At 43.2% G+C, this 17,958-nt stretch overlaps 1 protein-coding gene across 5 annotated transcripts in view; it reads right to left on the bottom strand.

Annotated features, from left to right (window-relative positions):
- The window catches only part of sfl (N-deacetylase and N-sulfotransferase sfl), a 91,895-nt gene that overhangs the window by 54,354 nt on the left and 19,583 nt on the right, over positions 1-17,958 (bottom strand). Inside the window, exon 1 of one of the 5 annotated variants that reach the window (XM_087361392.1) lies at positions 2,721-2,890. The exons of 3 other annotated variants lie outside the window; for them this stretch is intronic. The gene's annotated coding sequence lies outside the window, so the exon portion shown is untranslated. Of the gene's footprint in view, positions 1-2,720; positions 2,891-17,958 lie in introns of those variants that run through there. One more of the 5 variants, XM_087361393.1, reaches the window with a different exon arrangement.

Below are 17,958 nucleotides of genomic sequence, written 5' to 3'. Positions count from 1 at the left end.
GTAATACTTACATCGCTGATTTGGATTAAAAATTATAAATACGGTCATCTCTGCAATTACGTAAGTTACGTTAACGCGAATTTGCTCCAATGAGATCGATGAATCGGTAAAAGCTGTTTGTGAAATGCAAATTTTTGCATATGCGAGTTTGCTCTTATGCAATTTCATTCCTCGAGCTTTAAACTTTCAAAGGACTAATTTAACCTCCGCGGAGGTCCCGGGGTTATTTTTACTACGCGATTTTCTATAGGTCGGCGTCTTACATGAATGCAACTGTCGCATAACAGCAGAGATGACTGTACACATCAATCACACGAAATAATCGCGGGGACCAACGAATTGCCGATTGTAAGTGTATAAAATATATTTTTTAAATTCCCTTTATTTTATTTACGTTATTTCAGAGCTTCAAATGCCATGCCATTATATTAATCGTCAATGTTTGGATGCTGTGAACGCGTGTCGTTGACTTCCCATTGATTTAAATTATAAAAGAGTTCCAATTTACGCCGATTCGTCCAGGAACACGTCCCCGGCGTAAATCGAAGGCTACCTGTATCTGTAAAGTGGCTACCTACGCGGTGGGATCTCTTAAGTGCCGAAGAATGTTATCATTTCGGACTTTGGCTTCAGATTACATTTCTGTCTCTGTGAGTATGAATGCCTCGGATTTTCAACGCCCAACCTCGTAAAAATCGACCGGCGTTTCAGAGGCACTTACTGCCTCCATCATCAGTGAGATCGCACAGACGCCCCCAGGAGACAAATCAACTGCAGGCATCTTTGTCCTCAGCTTCTCATCCGACGCCGTAACGAGCAGGGACTCATGTAGAGACGCCCCAACACTCGATCAGGTGCAGTGCCTCTGTCAACTGAACGTCACGGAATCGGTTTCTTCTCTACGAGCTCCCAATCAAGACCGGGTGAAAAATACAGATTTTGAAGCTTCATAACTAACCCCCTGTTAACAGAACCCGCAGGTCCAACACCGGCAACACCAGAGCCCGCCACCGGCCACGATCCTGAGCCAACTCCTCCCTAAGATCCATCTTCATGTTGCCCTCCCATCTCCTTCTTGGTCTTCCCAGTGAACGTTTTCCAGAAGGATTCCCTACCAAAATCCTGTATGCACCTCTTGCCTTCCCCGCCATGCGAGCTACGTGTCCAGCCCATCGGAGCCTTCTATATTTCACTGTCATTAATGTTCCAGGTGACCCAGACAATTCACGTAGCTTCTCGTTATGGAATATTCTAAATTCCCTGCTTATTTCATACCTCCTAAGTCCAAATATCCTCCTGAGCACCTTTTTCCCCCCAAACACTTGTAATCCATGTTTTTCCTTCAAGGTAAGAGACCATGATTTACAACCATACAAGACAACAGGCAAAATTATTGTCTTTCTGATGGATCAAGCATTCTCAAATTCGCGGTATTCACTGACGTACACGTGTTCACGTGCCATGGTTCTTATTCTGGAGGTACCGGTCTCAGTTCTCGGCCCCAACACATTCTACACTCCCTTTCGTGGTTTTCCTCACTCCCACCACGAAAAAAATCCCTGGTACTACATTAAACTACGTCAGCGTCACTTCCATATTCATCCAGAATCATCAATCATCTGTGCCACTGTATAATTCGATATAATATAATCTACGGCACTGATCGATCATTCATTATATCGACCACAAATCGACATGCATCTTCGATCTTCGTTTCCTTGACATTATCCTTAGATTATGTGACACATTTTCACTTTGTGGCATGGGAGTCCATGTTAGAAGACTTTCACAAGCAAATGGTCCCACGTCACAGCTACGTTTATGAATATGCTTAAAACTCTCTTACGTACCAAAATTCACGACAAATAAATTACAAAAACGTTACCACTATTCGGACAGCCGAAATCTGGAAACGGTCTGCATTCTAGAAACGCCACGCCGGACCAAATGAACGCACCCAACGTTTCCTCGCGTTAACGGATTTTTCCACATAATCGACACTCGAACAAAAGACGATCTACCCCACAAAGTTCCATTTCAAAAGACACACAGCACGTTACGAGTCTCCGTACCACGTGACAACTCAACACAAAGATTAAAACGCGCGTCAATGTTTTTGTTTTCTCTCCTCGCTTGTGGAATTAACAAAAAAGAACTCTCTGCAGACATTAAAAGCTACTCACAGCCCATATCTGGGTAATTAAATCACATTCGCAAAACTCAAATTTAAATAACTTTCACATTACATCACAGATCCGTCATCACGTAACAACCAACGGCTAGAAAATTTCAAATCCGTTTCATTTCAAGGCTCAGACAACGATTACCAGACCCGGGACCAACAAATTACAGCTGTAACACAGACTTCAACATCTCAGTTCTCCAACTTCTACGTAAAAACTAAAAACATCGGCCACAAAGAAACCGCCCCCCCCCCCCAAATCACATATGTAACATTACACATACTGCAACCAAAACACTGCATCCACTTCACCTTCAACAATCATTTAACAAACAACTCATCGAACCGTCACGTAAAATGACTAAAAAGTTTTTGTTCCCTTAAAACATCCAAGTGTTACAAAACATTTTCACGCATGCATATATGAATAAATACGTCTAATAAGAGAAAATAATTAATGGTCTGACCACAGACACTGGTAAAACGTTAATTACCGTTAAGGCACTTTAAAATAAACAGCAGCGTTAAGATGACTTACAATTTTGCTACGTCACTCACAAACATTCGGTTACCTTCTCAATAATCCTCTACGTGCGGACGACACACGCAACACACGGACATTTCACAAAAAAAAATATAACTCTTTTAGGACTTAAAACACAAACCGCACTCACTCAACCCAAGCCCTCCAAGCACTGACTGGTATGGCTCCACATCATTTGCTTTCTATGGGTGCGCGCACAGTGCAGCCAACATAAACCAGACAAATTCCACCAATACGCTACGGCTAGAATCAGCTAGCAACAAAACTGGTGCATTCGTATGGGAAAATCATTCTCATTTGTGGCTAACTTCCGTCGTAGACACTTGATGTAATATTCAGCAGGTGAGCAGGTCGCGGGGGCGATCACTCGAGTTAAACTGCGAAGCGGAAATTAATTCTGTCGGCTCGTACGTACCTATGACGCAACTCGGCGCTCCGCCGGCGAATTTCGACGAAATGCGGTACAGGGAAGTGGTTATGGATCGAAATTTAACTTCAAGGTGCCAATATTGTGTGTGTCCGTGACTTTAGTTCCATGTTTAACCCTTCGAAGCCGAATCTCGTCTAAATAGCATTTAAGAATCCAGTCCGTACCGCGAAGAAAACACAACGCCTCACCATTACAAAGATCAACTGGTTAACTCCGTTTAAGGAAATAATCGCTATTTAATATGAGAATCATACAATACACATAAATACAGAATGTGGACAAAACATTGATTTACTGAAGGTTAAAGCATGTGGTATATATAGTTACCACTGTAATAGCTACGTGCCGGAGCAGAATACGGAAACAAACGACCGTATCTGAATTTCGCAAGCTTCCACGTGCCGTTGGACGCGCCTTCTCAGCTGGATCGTCAGACCGCCAACATGCAAACTCGGTTGATTTGAAAGGAAAAAAAGCAGACATATCTTGGCGTTGTTCGCCCTGAATCCAAATTACTCTCTCTCTCTCTCCCTCTCTCTCCCTCTCTCTCTCTCTCTCTCACATTATACCCAGAGAAGACATTTTCGCATAAATATGCCTTTCAGAGCTGGCAACATAACAGTCTAGGCGAAGCTACTACGATAACTGCACAATGTTGTAGACCGTCCGTCCGTCCGTTTTAGTCTTATATTATTAAATATCACTCTGGTCGCGACCCGAACTTAACCTGAGCCACTTCAATCCAAATTATAGGCATATCTTTATCCAAATCAAAAAAGATTTCCACACAAAATTTCTAAAATCACATCAAATTCATTTCAGTGATCATCGCAAAGCACGTTTTCAAGGAAAATCATCTTTCTACGCACAAAACGACTGGTTTCTGAGAAATGCTGAATATTCCCGCGAAATGCCCGTCCTATCGATTTACAAGCCAGATGCAATCCCCTCCCACTACAGCAGGGACCGACAAGTGAACCGTGTGTATATAAAAAACATGATTTACCCCATGCACATGAGATCAGAGATTTTGCGTCCCGCGAGAATTTCTCTGGGTTAAAAAAACACGAAACTTGAGGTACGGTAAACGCGAGCCGATGGAATCCAGCGCAAATATTTTCCCATCCCATAAAACGTTTCATTCGAATTTTCCATAAATCATCTTTCAACTGTGACGTTACGTAATAAGAATCTTCTCCCGTCAGTGCAAAGACCTTCTTCAGTACCGGAAACTTTTCTGACTAACACACACAATTATTTTCCAGGGTAAATCTCCGAGCAGCGTTAAAACCACGAACAACGCGAGCCAAGACACACATTTCACAACTACGGGCATATAAATAGCGATATAATATTAAAATGAATCTTAAATAAACACGATGCGAAACTGTGGACTAACCTCATTCACTTAGCCCGAGGAAAGGATCCAGAACGGACATCTTCAGGTCTGAAAAAACGCGAGAGTGTCTTGACTAGCTGGGCAACTACAAGTTTCTTAGGAAGAGGTGTTGGGTTTGTAATCCAGTGTTCTAATCGGTTATGATGCCCTCGGACGTGGGGGTCATTCCGAAGTGGCACCATTTGGCTTAAGATCTCTTCTCTGCCGTTCACGTGAACTTCCAGCTCTGCGCACGCAGACACGAAATTAATGCGACGATGAACAGTTGATTCCATTAAAAATTGATTAAAGACGTGAGAAATCGTTCCAGATCTGAAAACACACGACGTTCATGACGAGGACTCAAGCGGTCTCTTTTCCTGGGTGTCTGTCGTCCTGCTACGTGAACACAATCCACGTTTATGCTGAAAAACTCTTGTCTACACGACCAGCTTGGTTAACATTTAGTACCTCATAAGACCACAACGCGGCGCCAAAGGATATTAATGGAACGTCGGTGATTTTCGTTTTTCATCAAAATTTCTTTTAAAGAACCAACTAACAAGATGGCTTATAAAACCCGAAGGTTCATCACCGAATTAACCAAAGCCCTCCACCGGTCCCTGTCCTGGGCCAACAAAATCCAGTCTCCTTCAACTCCTATCTCCCATAGATCCCGCCTGAGATTATCCTCCCATCTACGTCTAGGTCTCCCCAGAGGTCTCTTCCCCTCAGGCTTCCCAAATAGTGGACCCAACCAACCAGATGGCTTACGGAACCCGAAGGTTCATCACCGAATTAACCAAAGCCCTCCACCGGACCCTGTCCTGGGCCAACAAAATCCAGTCTCCTTCAACTCCTATCTCCCATAGATCCCGCCTGAGATTATCCTCCCATCTACGTCTAGGTATCCCCAGAGGTCTCTTCCCCTCAGGCTTCCCAACCAGTACCCGGTGCACACCTCTTGTCCCATCCATGCGCGCTACATGCCCAACCCATCTCATTCTTCTCGACTTAATCACCCTGACAATACTGGGGGAGGAGTACAGATTTTTAAGCTCGTCATTATGCAGTTTTCTCCACGCCCCATCGTCTTCCCTCTTAGGCCCAAATATCCTCCTCAACACCCGATTCTCAAACACCTGCAATCTGTGTTCCTCCCTCTGAGTGAGAGACCATGTTTCGCACCCATACAAAACAACAGGCAAGATTATTGTTCTGTATACTTTAATTTTCAGGTTCTTAGAAATCAGACGGGAAGCCAAAATATTTTGAACTGAGAAGTAGCAAGCATTTCCAGAATTTAATCTCCTCCTAACTTCCTCACGAGTATCATTTTGATTTGTTGTTGTTGTTCCCAAATATTTGAACTTTGTAACCCTTTCAAAGGACTTATTAGCCACCCTAAGATAATTTTGCCCGCCTGTCTTCTGACGACGAGATACTAACATGTGCCCTTCTTTTATAGAAATACCCCAGCGAAAAATCGCGACGGCCCAGGCTTCAAAAAAACTATCTGTCCTGGCTCCCAGTTCCTTCTCTGCCCCTTTGCGTTCTGCAACACTTACAGCTCCATCCACAGCTGATCCCCGCGGGCGACCGGCGTATCCAAAATGTCTCCGATGCTAATGGCGGCCCAGCGCCACCGAGCGCACAACATTTCCCTATTTTTTTATTCTCGTCGCCTATAAATTTCCCTCACTCGGAGCCCGAGTTTTATCAATATTCTGCCTGCAGATACCCCGCATACATAATTACATTTCACAGACTTTACTCAAGTACCGAGCTTGTTTTATATACCGCATACATAATACGGCATGGAATGGGCGTGGTGTCGCTCCATGTTTTACACCGCAGACTACTATCGGTTCTAAAAACATCGATCAGAGAACCTTGAAGCTACGCGGCGCGAATTTTGAAAGGTATCAGACCACTGTCCACAGTTCGACGCTGACGAAAGTTAACAGAAATACTTCCGATACAAATCGATCTCATTTCATGCAACCGGAAACAAACATTAGTCATCCCTTCGTCTCTAATGCAGAAATCAACACCAAAACGCAATAAGCACTGGACCTCTCAGGGGTAGCTGTTTGTGGTTCGTAAGGCATTTAACAACGCCCTATCAACTGCACTAATTAGCAACACATTATATCACAGAGAAGTGAATTGGATGCAGCTCTAAAGGTACAATTTGGCTGCACGCGACAGAGACAAGCGACCGAGGCAGGCGACAGAGACGAGAGACGGACACTTTTGAGGTGACGACCGAGACATGCGGCAAAGTGTTTGTTTTCTTTGTTTTGTTGAGACATACGTGCACATATTCTGTGAAAAATGAGTACAAAAATGATTCTAAAAAGGTTACTCGAAGAATAAGAAGAAGATGATGTGTTGCTGTGTTATTTGTTGCGAAAGAAAGAAAGAAAACCTATGATTTCAATACTCAAAGCCAGACGTGAAGAAGGATCTTTCTGTCTGTTAATAAAGAATCATTTATTATTTCCTGCCACTAATTCTACCAATTGCTCATCTTGGTCACCAGTAAATTTAATTTCTGCCATTATTTTACTCAACAACACACGTGCTGCCTGAGCCCGTCGCGAGACACTACTGGTCCGAGAGCGGTCTCCTGTGCTTTGTCTCTGTCTCGCGCTCGTAATTGTACTTCATACGATTGTACAGAGAGCAGACAGGAAGCGACCAGTTTCGGTCTCGTAACTCTGTCGCCTGCCTCGGTCGCTTGCCTCTGTCGCGTGCAGCCAAATTGTACCTTAAGCTTTTCAATGTTGGTATCTAAAAAATTCTGTGTGCAGATAAAACATCCAAGTAGCTGCTGATTAAATGATAGAATAAATTGTGTCTAGTGTCATCACAAGTAGTTTTCGACGTCAGTGATTCACAAACCGAATATTTGTTTCCATATGACGGACACACAAAAACTTTCCTTTCATATGAACCTGTTCGGAAACTATCGTACTTCGTCGAGAAATCGTGTTTCGTGACGTAGCGGTATCTTATTTTTAAAAATGTCCCGGTCTGAAAAAAAGGGGACAGGGTTTGCAGCCGACACAACGAATTATTACGAATTTAAGACATTTCGTATGCACCGCCCCGGGGCGGTCGCTACGCCCACCCCGGAGGACAAGAAGCGGTCAGTTTGTTGTGGGTTTCGTTTTTAATTAAATTGCATTAGCAGACGGGAGACACAAAGCTTTGTGCACGGAGCGAGTCTCCGTCTGGCTCGTCCTCCGCGACGTCACAGTAAAAGGAAATATATCATCAGTCCAAGCAGCTGCACCCGCGTGAGTGTTCCTTTAAGAGAAACGTCAGATTTAAACACACGAGAAAAAGAACTGGGTTTGTTACAAATTAATTCGTACGCTCCTCTAATGGACATTCACCATAACGAGACGCAGGGCTCCATAGTCACTTATGAGTACAGGAGACAATTTACGAGGTGCGATCGAAAGGTTTCAAGACTGCGCGTATAAAAACCCGTACACTTATCTCAGGTATTAAATTCATCCATCACCCTCGAAGTAGTTCCCCTGGGAGTGAACACAACGATCCCAGCGCCGCTGCCAAGCCTGGAAGCATCCCTGGAAATCTTTCTTTGTCAGCCTGTCAAGCACCATATGCGATTCTGCCTGAATCTCTTCTATCGTCTCAAATCTCCTTCCCTTTAGCTGAATTTTCATCTTTGGGAAGAGGAAGAAGTCACACGGAGCTTAGAAAGGAAGTTGGGGTCGGTTCTTGCAAGATCTTTGAGTTCCTGACAAACGAGAAGTCGATTCTGCTTCTGGTCCTCAGACAGGATGCGTCGCATGTGGAGTTCTTCGTTTAGAATCAGCTGACAGGTCCCATAGCCTATCCCAACAATGTCGCACAAGTCGTTGATGGTACGACGTCGATCTTCGTAACATTTTCGGGCGTTGTGCTCGAAGATGGTCGTCCAGAACGCTCGTCATCATCGACAGAGGTTCGGCCATTTTTAAAACGTGAATGCCACACAAAAGTTTGTGGACTCCCCAAATGCTTGCTTTAGCATTTCATAGGTTTCCGTAGCCGTTTTGGCGAGTCTCTGGCAAAATTTGATGCACACGCCATTCCGAAATCGCAGGAGGGTCGGTGTAATGCACTACCAAAACGCCCGTAACTAAGAAACAAATTCTAATTCGATGATGCCGGCTGGCACACTGATTCACTATGAATGTAGGCCGCACCCCCTAGCGGCAGAAGCTCGTACTACATCCGGTTCGCCCTCTATTGACACAGTCTTGAAACTTTCCGATCGCACCTCGTAGGTTTATCGCGATGGTGGAACAAACTGAGACGGTCAATAATTTCGACGTCCTTGTGAGAATAAAAGATGTCACCATGTAAAAAATTCTCCCGGTAGTGTCACGAGAAAACCAATGTAATATATCCATGACAGGTGTCTCTCAGGATTCGATATAGGACCTTCCTTCTGCGAGAGCCGAGCTACGGTGGGTCTCGCGGACCGAGGGGTTTAAGATTTGATCAAAATCAGTGAACTGACGTCGAGATATAAAATCACACGGGACAAATTTTTTTTTTCGAGAATCGATAAGACAGAATGAAAATCGGTAATAGAATTAAATTGTCGTTTTATGTTCTCTACAGCTTTTACGGTTTACAGCCCCAGATGCGAGAAGAAACTTGAGTCGATCGATTTTAAACAAAAACTGTAACACGTCGACATATTTCATCGAATCTTATTATTATTTAGTGTTCTGTGTGACGACAGGTCCATATGAACAGGATCCTTCCATCCTTTTCACGGACTGGGACCTGTTCATATACGTTCTTGGCAGATGATCCAGAAGTGGTTTGCCATTGCCTTCTTCTGTGTGTGAATGGAGTAATTGTTGGGATGCCACGGAGGAAAACTCCGTGTTGCCTAGACCACGGCCTTGCCCAACACAAGTTATAAATTCGAACCCGAGACCCCAGGATTACAAGGCCAGCGTTCTGACCGCTAGACCACCTCATCTTATTATTATTTAGTGTTGTGTCTGCCGACAGGTCCATATGAACAGGATCCTTCCATCCTTTTCTCGGACTGGGACCTGTTCATATACGTTCTTGACAGATGATCCAGAAGTGGTTTGCCATTGCCTTCTTCTGTGTGTGAATGGAGTAATTGTTGGGATGCCACGGAGGAAAACTCCGTGTTGCCTAGACCACGGCCTTGCCCAACACAAGTTATAAATTCGGGCACCGCCGGGAATCGAACCCGAGACCCCAGGATTACAAGGCCAGCGTTCTAACCGCTAGACCACCGTGGCATCATCGAATCTTACCAATACCAAATTTCATGAAAATCCGTTCGGCGCCTCTCACGTTGTTACATGCGGACCGACATGGTGGCGCCACAACGTCTCTCGACTCGCAAACCTACTGGCAAGAGATTCGATCCACAGGCCTCGTGACCGGCCACCTCGATAGCAAGTTGATCTCTCTCAGACGAGCGAAGTTCTGTGCTGAGGGGCAGTCGTCTCGAATATTCTGAACGTGAAAACAACTCAATGAAAACCTGTGGTAAGCAAACAGCGGCCCACGGGACAGTGCAACGTACGAAAAACTGTAAATATTTAGATGCAAATCAAACGGGAAATATCAGGCATTTCTCTGCGTCTTTACAACTCACACAAACTTCCTGGTCGCCTTACTTCCTTCGTGCCTACTCCATTATCTATTCTACCAGTCAACCACCGACGTAGAATCTCAAGTCAAGACTCCATTATCATCATACAATCAAACATCGCTTATGTTCCTTTTTACGGTAATTGTCTCAAATCGCGCACTCCTAGTTTTTACCTCAATTCGATCTTTTCAAAAACTGCGTCGTCCTGAAGAAGTCCCCCGAAGTGACGAAACACGCTTTGTTAATGCCGTCAATATTTGGCGACCCGTACCGCTATGAGCACCTGTCCATCTTAATAAAAAGTTGTCAGTGGAACCAAGGTTCCGGAGAATTTGAAGTAAATACGTCTATACGGAAAGGAATTTAATATTTTGGCTTTATTCTAAATATTTCCTTTATACATGCTTTACAATTGAGTAAAGTTTGATTAAGACATTGCTTATTAAACTTGAATTAGTAAGGCTTCAGATGGGTCTGTGGTAGATGAATGACTGGGACCTGTTCATATACGTTCTTGGCAGATGATCCAGAAGTGGTTTGCCATTGCCTTCTTCTGTGTGTGAATGGAGTAATTGTTGGGATGCCACGGAGGAAAACTCCGTGTTGCCTAGACCACGGCCTTGCCCACCAACACAAGTTATAAATTCGGGCACCGCCGGGAATCGAACCCGAGACCCCAGGATTACAAGGCCAGCGTTCTAAACGCTAGACCACCTCATCTTATTATTATTTAGTGTTCTGTCTGACGACAGGTCCATATGAACAGGATCCTTCCATCCTTTTCTCTTCTCGGACTGGGACCTGTTCATATACGTTCTTGGCAGATGATCCAGAAGTGGTTTGCCAACGCCTTCTTCTGTGTGTGAGTGGAGTAATTGTTGGGATGCCACGGAGGAAAACTCCGTGTTGCCTAGACCACGGCCTTGCCCAACACAAGTTATAAATTCGGGCACCGCCGGGAATCGAACCCGAGACCCCAGGATTACAAGGCCAGCGTTCTAACCGCTATACCACCTCATCTTATTATTATTTAGTGTTCTGTCTGACGACAGGTCCATATGAACAGGATCCTTCCATCCTTTTCTCTTCTCGGACTGGGACCTGTTCATATACGTTCTTGGCAGATGATCCAGAAGTGGTTTGCCAACGCCTTCTTCTGTGTGTGAGTGGAGTAATTGTTGGGATGCCACGGAGGAAAACTCCGTGTTGCCTAGACCACGGCCTTGCCCACCAACACAAGTTATAAATTCGGGAACCGCCGGGAATCGAACCCGAGACCCCAGGATTACAAGGCCAGCGTTCTAAACGCTAGACCACCTCATCTTATTATTATTTAGTGTTCTGTCTGACGACAGGTCCATATGAACAGGATCCTTCCATCCTTTTCTCTTCTCGGACTGGGACCTGTTCATATACGTTCTTGGCAGATGATCCAGAAGTGGTTTGCCGTTGCCTTCTTCTGTGTGTGAATGGAGTAATTGTTGGGATGCCATGGAGAAACCGGGGAAGTCCCCGGAGGAAAACTCCGTGATGCCAAGACCACGGCCTGCTCGCAAAAGTAATAAATACGGCAGATTTTTTAATAAATTATCCTCATATATCGCCTTGTGGCCTACGAGCCTATGACCAAGGATAAATGTGACGCCATAAAATCCTGAGAACTTCCTGATCACCCGAGAGGCTCTGAGCTCGTCAACACGTGCTCTGATGCACCGCGTTATGTTACGCTGTCACGCACCCAAAAGGCACACACCGCTCGCCACTGTATTCTACCTCGATTAATTTTAATATTATCTCGGTATCTTCGTCCAAATATCATAAGTTTCAATCCCGTCATTCTTACGATGGCTACTGCACCATGCAGGCTACGAGGCTTCATTCATTTCGTACAGAAACGTAGAAATACGCTCATTTATAGACGTTCTTTACATTCAGACCAAACAGCGTCACACTTCTGTAGCAAAGACTTTATTCGACGTGCGCCGTGACAGAGCGGCAACTTCTCTGACTCGTCTGTAATGCGTGAAGCTTCAGTTTTGCTGCAGGAGGAACGGGCAGCGGAATTGTTTGATAACCACAGTGGACGCTCACGGGCGCAAAGCTTCAAAAAGTTCTCCAACCGCAGAGTAGCTCAAAAAACACTTGAACATCAATGCAGCAGCAAGAAGGACGTTTCGGTAGTGTTGACACGATATAATTTACTAGGTGTAGGACCAAACTGGTGGGTTTTTAGTATTGTAAGTCGTGTTTTGGTTTTTAATTGAATTTCAAAAACATCATGCACCCTCAGGAATATTAAATGGTAGACATGCGGACATGTAGGAACAAGAAATGCATACAAAATTTTTTGTAGTTAAAATGTGAAGGTAACAGACGGCGAGAATATTAAAATTGATATTCCATAACCTGGTTTTACGATAGTATCTACTGGGCACAATGATGGGCCCTTTGCTACCATACAAGACAACGTGAGACACTATCAGCTTCTCACGAATTAATCGAACGTAGCTCCTTGCACTTCGTTGACTGCAGTGCGTTTCGAAAACAGATTTATAAATTACCGATACGTCAAAAGTCACGCCCCGCGTGCTTTTGGGAAAAAGAATTTTGTACGCCGACAGTTTTCATAGATCGGAATCTCAACACGCTCTCTGGCAGCGAAATGTCTTCATCCCGTCCGGACACAACAATCCAGCTGACAGTCGAAACAAAAGACACGCTTCGTGCATCGACTTTTAAAATATCGATTTCGGACCAAGAAAATGCAGTTTCACCTCACAAAGCATTTTTAAATTCAGCGTTCAACAAAAATTCCCCTTATCTTTATTCTCATGACATCAATGCTGATAATGTTACTTTATATTAATAATATTACAGACATAAAATAACATATATGATAACACTAAACCTGTGTTTTGTATGGGTGCGAAACATGGTCTCTCACTCAGAGGGAGGAACACAGATTGCAGGTGTTTGAGAATCGGGTGTTGAGGAGGATATTTGGGCCCAGGAGAGAAGACGATGGGGCGTGGAGAAAACTGCATAATGACGAGCTTAAAAATCTGTACTCCTCCCCCAATATTGTCAGGGTGATTAAGTCGAGAAGAATGAGATGGGCGGGGCATGTAGCGCGCATGGATGGGACAAGAGGTGTGCACCGGGTATTGGTTGGGAAGCCTGAGGGGAAGAGACCTCTGGGGAGACCTAGACGTAGATGTGAGGATAATCTCAGGCGGGATCTATGGGAGATGGGAGTTGAAGGAGACTGGATTTTGTTGGCCCAGGACAGGGTCCGGTGGAGGGCTTTGGTTAGTTCGGTGATGAACCTTCGGGTTCCATAAGCCATCTGGTTGGTTGGGTCCACTATTTGGGAAGCCTGAGGGGAAGAGACCGCTGGGGAGACCTAGACGTAGATGGGAGGATAATCTCAGGCGGGATCTATGGGAGATAGGAGTTGAAGGAGACTGGATTTTGTTGGCCCAGGACAGAGTCCGGTGGAGGACTTTGGTTAGTTCGGTGATGAACCTTCGGGTTCCATAAGCCATCTGGTTGGTTGGGTCCACTATTTGGGAAGCCTGAGGGGAAGAGACCGCTGGGGAGACCTAGACGTAGATGGGAGGATAATCTCAGGCGGGATCTATGGGAGATAGGAGTTGAAGGAGACTGGATTTTGTTGGCCCAGGACAGGGTCCGGTGGAGGGCTTTGGTTAATTCGGTGATGAACCCTCGGGTTTTATAAGCCATCTAGTTAGTTGGTTTGTTAGTTATTGTAACACTAAAGTGACTTCATTTTGGGATGCTGATTATTGTAAAGTCTAATCTACGGGTTGGTTTGCAAACATGCTTCAAATACGTCGACAGTGTATCAGTCTGTTTATGAATCACAGCTCCTGGCTGTCATTTCTTAATAGCTCGTCCCTTTTTGGCTTCCTCTCTCCTATAATTCAGCCATTTGATGATTCTTACATTTGAGACGTCCATATAGTGAACCTGCGGTTATTTCTGGCAACCAACCAACCACTAGCTGAGTGTGTACACAAAAGGCCATAAAGCCACCAGGATCAGTTTGCAGCTGTGCACTCAAGTGATGGAACAGTCCAGACCGTGAAATGATTTGACAAAAAGCTGAGAGAGGAGACAGCCAGCCACAGAGAGACGCGAAGGGTCTCCTTTGCCGGGAGCGTTACTAGAAAATCGATGTTTGGTAATAAACCGAGATTTCCACACGTGGGTCGTACACAGCTCTAATCTTATCATTTTCTTTCCGTTCTGACAGAGACATCGATGGGAGGACAACAATCAGACAAATGTTGTGGACGCGGTAATGAACCATCGCGTTCCACAAGAGGCAGGGAAATTTCTTGATCAGCTGAGCGACTATCATATTCTTAACAAGGACTCAGTGCCCCGGATTCTGAAGTAGTTACGTGTGCACAAAACGAGAAATCGCGGCCAGTTAGGTCTCCGACAAGCAATACAAACTAATTTCATTTCGAAAGCTTCGTATTTTAGAAGTAGCGGATTTAAGTCTAAAACCGAGAGACTTTTGTGGGTTTCTTACGTCACACAAATACCGAGATTGTGCCTTAAATAATCAAAACCCAAGAACAAATAAATCATTTCTTAAACATGAGGCGTTGAGAAACTGTCTGTTAACAGAAGAAAAGTCATCTGTTAACCCTTCACGGCACAGTGGTAATGGTAACTATATGTATAAGTGGCACTTGTTTTAACAATCATTAATATTGCATTATGCCCGCACAGTGTATGTGTTTCGTAAGATATTCAGAATAAACAGCGATTATTTCCTTAAACAGCGTTAACCAGTTGATCTTTGTAATGGTGAGGCGTTGTGTTTTCTTCGCGGTACGGACTGAATTATTAAATGCTATTTAGACGAGCTTCGGCTTCGAAGGGTTAATTAATTATCAGAATAAAAATCTATTATTTCCTTAAACAGCGTTAACCAGTTGATCTTCGTAATGGTGAGGCGTTGTGTTTTCTTCGCGGTACGGACTGAATTTTTAAATGCTATTTAGACGAGCTTCGGCTTCGAAGGGTTAATTAATTATTAGAATAAAAATCTATTATTTCCTTAAACCGCGTTAAAAAGTTGATCTTCGAAATGGTGAGGCGTTGTGTTTTCTTCGCGGTACGGACTGGATTCTTAAATGCTATTTAGGCGAGCTTCGGCTTCGAAGGGTTAATTAATTATCAGAATAAAAATCTATTATTTCCTTAAACAGCGTTAAAAAGTTGATCTTCGAAATGGTGAGGCGTTGTGTTTTCTTCGCGGTACGGACTGAATTCTTAAATGCTATTTAGACGAGCTTCGGCTTCGAAGGGTTAATTAATTATCAGAATAAAAATCTATTATTTCCTTAAACAGCGTTAACCAATTGATCTTTGTAATGGTGAGGCGTCGTGTTTTCCTCGCGGTACGGACTGGATTCTTAAATGCTATTTAGACGAGCTTCGGCTTCGAAGGGTTAATTAATTATCAGAATAAAAATCTATTATTTCCTTAAACAGCGTTAACCAGTTGATCTTCGTAATGGTGAGGCGTTGTGTTTTCTTCGCGGTACGGACTGAATTATTAAATGCTATTTAGACGAGCTTCGGCTTCGAAGGGTTAATTAATTATCAGAATAAAAATCTATTATTTCCTTAAACAGCGTTAAAAAGTTGATCTTCGAAATGGTGAGGCGTTGTGTTTTCTTCGCGGTACGGACTGGATTCTTAAATGCTATTTAGACGAGCTTCGGCTTCGAAGGGTTAATTAATTATCAGAATAAAAATCTATTATTCCCTTAAACAGCGTTAAAAAGTTGATCTTCGAAATGGTGAGGCGTTGTGTTTTCTTCGCGGTACGGACTGAATTCTTAAATGCTATTTAGACGAGCTTCGGCTTCGAAGGGTTAATTAATTATCAGAATAAAAATCTATTATTTCCTTAAACAGCGTTAAAAAGTTGATCTTCGAAATGGTGAGGCGTTGTGTTTTCTTCGCGGTACGGACTGAATTCTTAAATGCTATTTAGACGAGCTTCGGCTTCGAAGGGTTAATTAATTATCAGAATAAAAATCTAGTATTTCCTTAAACAGCGTTAACCAATTGATCTTTGTAACGGTGAAGAGTTATGTTTTCTTCGCGGTACGGACTGGATTCTTAAATGCTATTTAGACGAGCTTCGGCTTCGAAGGGTTAATTAATTATCATAATAAAAATCTATTATTTCCTTAAACAGCGTTAACCAATTGATCTTTGTAACGGTGAAGAGTTATGTTTTCTTCGCGGTACGGACTGGATTCTTAAATGCTATTTAGACGAGCTTCGGCTTCGAAGGGTTAATTAATTATCAGAATAAAAATCTATTATTTCCTTAAACAGCGTTAACCAATTGATCTTTTTAACGGTGAGGCGTTGTGTTTTCTTCGCGGTACGGACTGGATTCTTAAATGCTATTTAGACGAGCTTCGGCTTCGAAGGGTTAATTAATTATCAGAATAAAAATCTATTATTTCCTTAAACAGCGTTAACCAATTGATCTTTTTAACGGTGAGGCGTTGTGTTTTCTTCGCGGTACGGACTGGATTCTTAAATGCTATTTAGACGAGCTTCGGCTTCGAAGGGTTAATTAATTATCAGAATAAAAATCTATTATTTCCTTAAACAGCGTTAACCAGTTGATCTTTGTAATGGTGAGGCGTTGTGTTTTCTTCGCGGTACGGACTGAATTATTAAATGCTATTTAGACGAGCTTCGGCTTCGAAGGGTTAATTAATTATCAGAATAAAAATCTATTATTTCCTTAAACAGCGTTAACCAGTTGATCTTTGTAATGGTGAGGCGTTGTGTTTTCTTCGCGGTACGGGCTATATTATTAAATGCTATTTAGACGAGCTTCGGCTTCGAAGGGTTAATTAATTATCATAATAAAAATCTATTATTTCCTTAAACAGCGTTAACCAATTGATCTTCGTAATGGTGAAGAGTTGTGTTTTCTTCGCGGTACGAACTGGATTCTTAAATGCTATTTAGACGAGCTTCGGCTTCGAAGGGTTAATTAATTATCATAATAAAAATCTATTATTTCCTTAAACAGCGTTAACAAGTTGATCTTTGTAATGGTGAGGCGTTGTGTTTTCTTCGCGGTACGGACCGGATTCTTAAATGCTATTTAGACGAGCTTCGGCTTCGAAGGGTTAATTAATTATCATAATAAAAATCTATTATTTCCTTAAACAGCGTTAACCAATTGATCTTCGTAATGGTGAGGCGTCGTGTTTTCCTCGCGGTACGGACTGGATTCTTAAATGCTATTTAGACGAGCTTCGGCTTCGAAGGGTTAATTAATTATCAGAATAAAAATCTATTATTTCCTTAAACAGCGTTAACCAGTTGATCTTCGTAATGGTGAGGCGTTGTGTTTTCTTCGCGGTACGGACTGAATTATTAAATGCTATTTAGACGAGCTTCGGCTTCGAAGGGTTAATTAATTATCAGAATAAAAATCTATTATTTCCTTAAACAGCGTTAAAAAGTTGATCTTCGAAATGGTGAGGCGTTGTGTTTTCTTCGCGGTACGGACTGAATTCTTAAATGCTATTTAGACGAGCTTCGGCTTCGAAGGGTTAATTAATTATCAGAATAAAAATCTATTATTTCCTTAAACAGCGTTAACCAATTGATCTTCGTAACGGTGAGGCGTTGTGTTTTCTTCGCGGTACGGACTGGATTCTTAAATGCTATT

The sequence above is a fragment of the Zootermopsis nevadensis genome, unplaced genomic scaffold (assembly GCF_977971745.1).
Source record: "Zootermopsis nevadensis isolate Lab colony 2312 unplaced genomic scaffold, Znev_1.0 Znev_ptg000057l, whole genome shotgun sequence".
Taxonomy (NCBI): Eukaryota; Metazoa; Arthropoda; class Insecta; order Blattodea; family Termopsidae; genus Zootermopsis; species Zootermopsis nevadensis.
The sequence above is the reverse complement of the archived record's forward strand: the minus strand, read 5'-3'. Positions and strand labels throughout refer to the sequence as shown.